General features: G+C 44.1%; 2 non-coding genes across 2 annotated transcripts; both read right to left on the bottom strand.

Moving 5' to 3' along the window:
* Positions 1 to 338: 338 nt before the first annotated feature.
* TRNAD-GUC (transfer RNA aspartic acid (anticodon GUC)) lies at positions 339 to 410 on the bottom strand. Its single transcript has one exon. It is a non-coding gene; the product is annotated as a tRNA-Asp (tRNA).
* A 2,888-nt stretch (positions 411 to 3,298) lies between these two features.
* TRNAE-UUC (transfer RNA glutamic acid (anticodon UUC)) lies at positions 3,299 to 3,370 on the bottom strand. The gene has a single exon. It is a non-coding gene; the product is annotated as a tRNA-Glu (tRNA).
* Between the last annotated feature and the right edge of the window lie 5,260 nt (positions 3,371 to 8,630).

The raw sequence follows: 8,630 nt of genomic DNA, 5'->3' as shown, positions 1-8,630 counted from the left end.
GTATGGACGGGGCAGGTAATAAAATGCGAATTTCCCATGGTGGGACCACAGTCAATTGCTGCCTTCTTCTCTGTGCCCCGGTCTCTTTATATAATCTGTACTTTTTGTTGTGCAATAAAAGAAAAACAAGGAATAACCCTTCATAGTATTAATGTACAGGTCAAGGGCTGGGGAGAGAGGGCAGTAGATTTGGGGGTCGGTGTAAACCTCTTGCGGCATTAGATGGAAGCAGAAGACAAAGCAAGTGACATTTATTAAGACTTTAGGTGCATTTAGGTTTATAGAAAAAAACTGAGAAAGATTAAAATGTCTGAGTAGTGAAAAAAAAAAATATGGATTTCCCATACCGGGAGTCAAACCCAGGCCGCCTGGGTGACAACCAGGAATCCTAACCGCTAGACCATATGGGAACTGTGAACTTTTTATACAGGTTAGTGTATGTGAGGTGTCTCTCAAGGTCACACTTCATTCCGTACACTGAGAGTTATATTGTTCTTCTCAGTAGTACACAATCAATTGGGGTAACAGACACCTCACTTCTGACAAAAGAGAAGGAATGACCAGAAGTCATCATTTATGCCACAACCTGTCAGGTCTCATTATTTACAACCTTAGAGCTTCTACACATACACAGAGCCCAGGACACGGAGGACAGCAGCAGTCCCTGCATTCACTATTACTAACCCCTCCCCTTGAGCCAGACAAAGCCACGCCCCTCCCGTAGGACACTCCTGGGTTTCCTCACCAGACTGATGGCCCCACAGACCCCTCTCCAGTTATCTTCCAGCTGCTTCCTTGACGACACTCCCCTGCACCTGTCACAGGCTCCAGGCTGCCCTCCTGGGGCTCGAGTTAAACTCCTTCTCTATCTACTAACAGCACCGACTCCAGTCCTGACACTGGATTGGTTCACACAGAGAAGAAACAACTCAGAAGTAGTCTGGGTTGTTCCCAGGTACCTGCATCTTCACAGAGTGACTGCCAGGGGGCAGCACAGCCAAAGCACTCACAGCCCACAAGGCTACAAATCATCAATTGGATGTCAGCAGCCTTGTCAGAGGCTCAGAGACTAGTAATTCCACAATATTTTGGGACAGCAGAGGAAGAAGCAAGTGCTGAGCTGAAGTGGCCACTGCTGTTTTGTCACAACACCAGACATATGTTCTTAAAAGCATGTAAGCGCACATTCTTAGGCATTCTCGGTCGTCTTCTTCCTTTCTGACATTATACCAATTGTATACACCCGAATGGAGAAAAGTTAAAATATAAGGTACTAGGAATATGCGCCAAAGGTAGGCAAATTAAACATTTCAAGTACAAATATTACCATATTTATTGATGTAAAATGTAAACAAGTTAGACTGAAAATATGTGTGTGTGTTTACAAAGGATGTCTAAAGTGTATGCTGTGAGGTCAGGTTGCAGTTCACTACTTGCACTTGTGCCTTTCACAAGTGTGAGTACCCAGTTACACTAATGTCTGCTCTGACTTGTTATTCTGAGAGTCATGTGCTAAAGGGGGGCTTCCACCCTAGTTTGAGGGACCAGAGTACGAATGCCCCAGGGCACAGGAAGTACACAGTCCTCATTGATACAACTGTGGCCCAGTAACTTCTGACTGCCCTTTGACCCCACAGACTGGCACATATATGTCATCAGACTATAGCACCGTGGTACATATGCACACATGTGCATGTACACGTCAGCCAGTTTTTTATTCATTTATGTACTAATACTGTTCAGCATCAGGATGTGATGTCGAAGGAGACTGTTAGAGAGCGCCGAAGTCTCTGGTATTTCAAGACAAAACTAGAGACCTTTTCACACTCATATACTGCTCCAGGCAGATCTTCCACTGCAAATGCAAGTTATATGAGTCCAGCTGAAAACTGTTTATTTTTGGGTACTTGCTTTAGTCAAAGGTTACCATTTGCAACTCACAAAAAAAAAGCAAAGGGCAATTTCATACATTAACACTTTGGTAAAGTCGTTCTTTCACACCGTACATTTCCGTAAGTTTCTCTCTCCTTGTAAGTTATCCGGTGTGAAGGCCAAGTGGAGTCAGGTCCACACTGTGCATCCTACAGTTGTGTAGCCAGAGTAGAGAGGTGTCCACACAGACACAGGACGTAGACAACACCTGTGTGTAGCATCAAGTGTCCCCAGCAACGCCTATAGAATAATGTATAGATGCCCCCAAACCGCAGAAACCACGAGTGGAATGAAAAGAGGAAGAGACGGGTTATGTCAGAGATACAAATGGTTTCCTGCTCAAGACCTGCAATAAATTAAAACAAAAGTATTATTACAAACATTCCAGGTCCTACCGATATTGGAACTCAGATTGCTGGATTCAGAGTCCAGAGTGCTAATCATTACACGATGGAACCAACGTCCACGATCCTCAACCCTAGGAGTCCTGAAGCAGTGTCAGTCGCCACCTACTGTCTATCGCCTGAATTAGTTCACACTGTAAATCAAACATGACAAATCCAACAGCACAACTAAAATGTGTATTTCACAAGTAATAACATAAAAACAGAAATATACTTTTGCTGATGCAGAAACAAAGAAAACGTCTCGTCTGATGCTTCGAAATCTCCATTTAGCATGGCCCCTTAACTAACCACCAAGAGTCTTTGCACGGCTGGGAACCTTTGTAAAAGGGTCAGTGGGTCACTGTGAATGCAGCAGATCTTCACCCCTGAATTTCTTACAAAGAAGTAGAGTTTTATTCCAGGTACAGGAGGCATCTCTGGTGTCTGATACTACCGGTAGTGTTCAGCCTTCCCTCTCTGAGAGAGCAGCAGTGAGGGTACAAAGCACACTGGTTGCAAAATGTGGACACTGTAAACAACAGCTGCAATATCACAGATGATATAAAACACATAAAGTACTCAAGTCTTATACTAGAAACAACACAGCAGGGGAATCATGTCATAAAACAAATGATGAACCCACAGTATGGACGGGGCAGGTAATAAAATGTGAATTTCCCATGGTGGGACCACAGTCAATTGCTGCCTTCTTCTCTGTGCCCCGGTCTCTTTATATAATCTGTACTTTTTGTTGTGCAATAAAAGAAAAACAAGGAATAACCCTTCATAGTATTAATGTACAGGTCAAGGGCTGGGGAGAGAGGGCAGTAGATTTGGGGGTCGGTGTAAACCTCTGACGGCATTAGATGGAAGCAGAAGACAAAGCAAGTGACATTTATTAAGACTTTAGGTGCATTTAGGTTTATAGAAAAAAACTGAGAAAGATTAAAATGTCTGAGTAGTGAAAAAAAAATATAGATTTCCCATACCGGGAGTCGAACCCAGGCCGCCTGGGGGAAAACCAGGAATCCTAACCGCTAGACCATATGGGAACTGTGAACTTTTTATACAGCTTAGTGTATGTGAGGTGTCTCCCAAGGTCACACTGCATTCCGTACACTGAGAGTTATATTCTTCTTCTCAGTAGTACACAATCAATTGGGGTAACAGACACCTCACTTCTGACAAAAGAGAAGGAATGACCAGAAGTCATCATTTCTGTCACAACCTGTCAGGTCTCATTATTTACAACCTTAGAGCTTCTGCACATACACAGAGCCCAGGACACGGAGGACAGCAGCAGTCCCTGCATTCACTATTACTAACCCCTCCCCTTGAGCCAGACAAAGCCACGCCCCTCCCGTAGGACACTCCTGGGTTTCCTCACCAGACTGATGGCCCCACAGACCCCTCTCCAGTTATCTTCCAGCTGCTTCCTTGACGACACTCCCCTGCACCTGTCACAGGCTCCAGGCTGCCCTCCTGGGGCTCGAGTTATACTCCTTCTCTATCTACTAACAGCACCGACTCCAGTCCTGACACTGGATTGGTTCACACAGAGAAGAAACAGCTCAGAAGTAGTCTGGGTTGTTCCCAGGTACCTGCATCTTCACAGAGTGACTGCCAGGGGGCAGCACAGCCAAAGCACTCACAGCCCACAAGGCTATAAATCATCAATTGGATGTCTGCAGCCTTGTCAGAGGCACAGAGACTAGTAATTCCACAATATTTTGGGTTCAGCAGAGGAAGAAGCAAGTGCTGAGCTGAAGTGGTCACTGCTGTTTTGTCACAACACCAGACATATGTTCTTAAAAGCATGTAAGCGCACATTCTTAGGCATTCTCGGTCGTCTTCTCCCTTTCTGACATTATACCAATTGTATACACCCGAATGGAGAAAAGTAAAAATATAAGGTACTAGGAATATGCGCCAAAGGTAGGCAAATTAAACATTTCAAGTACAAATATTACCATATTTATTGATGTAAAATGTAAACAAGTTAGACCGAAAATATGTGTGTGTGTTTACAAAGGATGTCTAAAGTGTATGCTGTGAGGTCAGGTTGCAGTTCACTACTTGCACTTGTGCCTTTCACAAGTGTGAGTACCCAGTTACACTAATGTCTGCTCTGACTTGTTATTCTGAGAGTCATGTGCTAAAGGGGGGCTTCCACCCTAGTTTGAGGGACCAGAGTACGAATGCCCCAGGGCACAGGAAGTACACAGTCCTCATTGATACAACTGTGGCCCAGTAACTTCTGACTGCCCTTTGACCCCACAGACTGGCACATATATGTCATCAGACTATAGCACCGTGGTACATATGCACACATGTGCATGTACACGTCAGCCAGTTTTTTATTCATTTATGTGCTAATACTGTTCAGCATCAGGATGTGATGTCGAAGGAGACTGGTGGAGAGCACCGAAATCTCTGGTATTTCAAGACAAAACTAGAGACCTTTTCACACTCATATACTGCTCCAGGCAGATCTTCCACTGCAAATGCAAGTTATATGAGTCCAGCTGAAAACTGTTTATTTTTGGGTACTTGCTTTAGTCAAAGGTTACCATTTGCAACTCACAAAAAAAAAGCAAAGGGCAATTTCATACATTAACACTTTGGTCAAGTCGTTCTTTCACACCGTACATTTCCGTAAGTTTCTCTCTCCTTGTAAGTTATCCGGTGTGAAGGCCAAGTGGAGTCAGGTCCACACTGTGCATCTTACAGTTGTGTAGCCAGAGTAGAGAGGTGTCCACACAGACACAGGACGTAGACAACACCTGTGTGTAGCATCAAGTGTCCCCAGCAACGCCTATAGAATAATGTATAGATGCCCCCAAACCGCAGAAACCACGAGGGGAATGAAAAGAGGAAGAGACGGGTTATGTCAGAGATACAAATGGTTTCCTGCTCAAGACCTGCAATAAATTAAAACAAAAGTATTATTACAAACATTCCAGGTCCTACCGATATTGGAACTCAGATTGCTGGATTCAGAGTCCAGAGTGCTAATCATTACACGATGGAACCAACGTCCACGATCCTCAACCCTAGGAGTCCTGAAGCAGTGTCAGTCGCCACCTACTGTCTATCGCTTGAATTCGTTCACACTGTAAATCAAACATGACAAATCCAACAGCACAACTAAAATGTGTATTTCACAAGTACTAACATAAAAACAGAAATATACTTTTGCTGATGCAGAAACAAAGAAAACGTCTCGTCTGATGCTTTGAAATCTCCATTTAGCATGGCCCCTTAACTAACCACCAAGAGTCTTTGCACGGCTGGGAACCTTCGTAAAAGGGTCAGTGGGTCACTGTGAATGCAGCAGATATTCACCCCTGTATTTCTTACAAAGAAGCAGAGTTTTATTCCAGGTACAGGAGGCATCTCTGGTGTCTGATACTACCGGTAGTGTTCAGCCTACCCTCTCTGAGAGAGCAGCAGTGAGGGTACAAAGCACACTGGTTGCAAAATGTGGACACTGCAAACAACAGCTGCAATATCACAGATGATATAAAACACATAAAGTACTCAAGTCTTATACTAGAAACAACACAGCAGGGGAATCATGTCATGAAACAAATGATGAACCCACAGTATGGATGGGGCAGGTAATAAAATCCGAATTTCCCATGGTGGGACCACAGTCAATTGCTGCCTTCTTCTCTGTGCCCCGGTCTCTTTATATAATCTGTACTTTTTGTTGTGCAATAATAGAAAAACAAGGAATAACCCTTCATAGTATTAATGTACAGGTCAAGGGCTGGGGAGAGAGGGCTGTAGATTTGGGGGTCGGTGTAAACCTCTGACGGCATTAGATGGAAGCAGAAGACAAAGCAAGTGACATTTATTAAGACTTTAGGTGCATTTAGGTTTATAGAAAAAAACTGAGAAAGATTAAAATGTCTGAGTAGTGAAAAAAAAAAATATGGATTTCTCATACCGGGACTCGAACCCGGGCCACCTGGATGAAAACCAGGAATCCTAACGGCTAGACGATATGGGAACTGTGAACTTTTTATACAGCTTAGTGTATGTGAGGTGTCTCCGAAGGTCACACTGCATTCCGTACACTGAGAGTTATATTGTTCTTCTCAGTAGTACACAATCAATTGGGGTAACAGACACCTCACTTCTGACAAAAGAGAAGGAATGACCAAAAGTCATCATTTCTGCCACAACCTGTCAGGTCTCATTATTTACAACCTTAGAGCTTCTACACATACACAGAGCCCAGGACACGGAGGACAGCAGCAGTCCCTGCATTCACTATTACTAACCCCTCCCCTTGAGCCAGACAAAGCCACGCCCCTCCCGTAGGACACTCCTGGGTTTCCTCACCAGACTGATGGCCCCACAGACCCCTCTCCAGTTATCTTCCAGCTGCTTCCTTGACGACACTCCCCTGCACCTGTCACAGGCTCCAGGCTGCCCTCCTGGGGCTCGAGTTATACTCCTTCTCTATCTACTAACAGCACCGACTCCAGTCCTGACACTGGATTGGTTCACACAGAGAAGAAACAGCTCAGAAGTAGTCTGGGTTGTTCCCAGGTACCTGCATCTTCACAGAGTGACTGCCAGGGGGCAGCACAGCCAAAGCACTCACAGCCCACAAGGCTACAAATCATCAATTGGATGTCAGCAGCCTTGTCAGAGGCGCAGAGACTAGTAATTCCACAATATTTTGGGACAGCAGAGGAAGAAGCAAGTGCTGAGCTGAAGTGGTCACTGCTGTTTTGTCACAACACCAGACATATGTTCTTAAAAGCATGTAAGCACACATTCTTAAGAATTCTCAGTAGTCTTCTCCCTTTCTGACATTATACCAATTGTATACACCCGAATGGAGAAAAGTTAAAATATAAGGTACTAGGAATATGCGCCAAAGGTAGGCAAATTAAACATTTCAAGTACAAATATTACCATATTTATTGATGTAAAATGTAAACAAGTTAGACTGAAAATATGTGTGTGTGTTTACAAAGGATGTCTAAAGTGTATGCTGTGAGGTCAGGTTGCAGTTCACTACTTGCACTTGTGCCTTTCACAAGTGTGAGTACCCAGTTACACTAATGTCTTCTCTGACTTGTTATTCCGAGAGTCATGTACTAAAGGGGGGCTTCCACCCTAGTTTGAGGGACCAGAGTACGAATGCCCCAGGGCACAGGAAGTACACAGTCCTCATTGATACAACTGTGGCCCAGTAACTTCTGACTGCCCTTTGACCCCACAGACTGGCACATGTATGTCATCAGACTATAGCACCGTGGTACATATGCACACATGTGCATGTACACGTCAGCCAGTTTTTTATTCATTTATGTGCTAATACTGTTCAGCATCAGGATGTGATGTCGAAGGAGACTGTTAGAGAGCGCCGAAGTCTCTGGTATTTCAAGACAAAACTAGAGACCTTTTCACACTCATATACTGCTCCAGGCAGATCTTCCACTGCAAATGCAAGTTATATGAGTCCAGCTGAAAACTGTTTATTTTTGGGTACTTGCTTTAGTCAAAGGTTACCATTTGCAACTCACAAAAAAAAAGCAAAGGGCAATTTCATACATTAACACTTTGGTAAAGTCGTTCTTTCACACCGTACATTTCCGTAAGTTTCTCTCTCCTTGTAAGTTATCCGGTGTGAAGGCCAAGTGGAGTCAGGTCCACACTGTGCATCTTACAGTTGTGTAGCCAGAGTAGAGAGGTGTCCACACAGACACAGGACGTAGACAACACCTGTGTGTAGCATCAAGTGTCCCCAGCAACGCCTATAGAATAATGTATAGATGCCCCCAAACCGCAGAAACCACGAGGGGAATGAAAAGAGGAAGAGACGGGTTATGTCAGAGATACAAATGGTTTCCTGCTCAAGACCTGCAATAAATTAAAACAAAAGTATTATTACAAACATTCCAGGTCCTACCGATATTGGAACTCAGATTGCTGGATTCAGAGTCCAGAGTGCTAATCATTACACGATGGAACCAACGTCCACGATCCTCAACCCTAGGAGTCCTGAAGCAGTGTCAGTCGCCACCTACTGTCTATCGCTTGAATTCGTTCACACTGTAAATCAAACATGACAAATCCAACAGCACAACTAAAATGTGTATTTCACAAGTAATAACATAAAAACAGAAATATACTTTTGCTGATGCAGAAACAAAGAAAACGTCTCGTCTGATGCTTCGAAATCTCCATTTAGCATGGCCCCTTAACTAACCACCAAGAGTCTTTGCACGGCTGGGAACCTTTGTAAAAGGGTCAGTGGGTCACTGTGAATGCAGCAGATCTTCACCCCTG

This window comes from Pleurodeles waltl, unplaced genomic scaffold (assembly GCF_031143425.1).
Source record: "Pleurodeles waltl isolate 20211129_DDA unplaced genomic scaffold, aPleWal1.hap1.20221129 scaffold_39, whole genome shotgun sequence".
Classification (NCBI taxonomy): domain Eukaryota; kingdom Metazoa; phylum Chordata; class Amphibia; order Caudata; family Salamandridae; genus Pleurodeles; species Pleurodeles waltl.
Note: the sequence above shows the minus strand (reverse complement) of the source record. Positions and strands in the feature narration are given on the sequence as shown.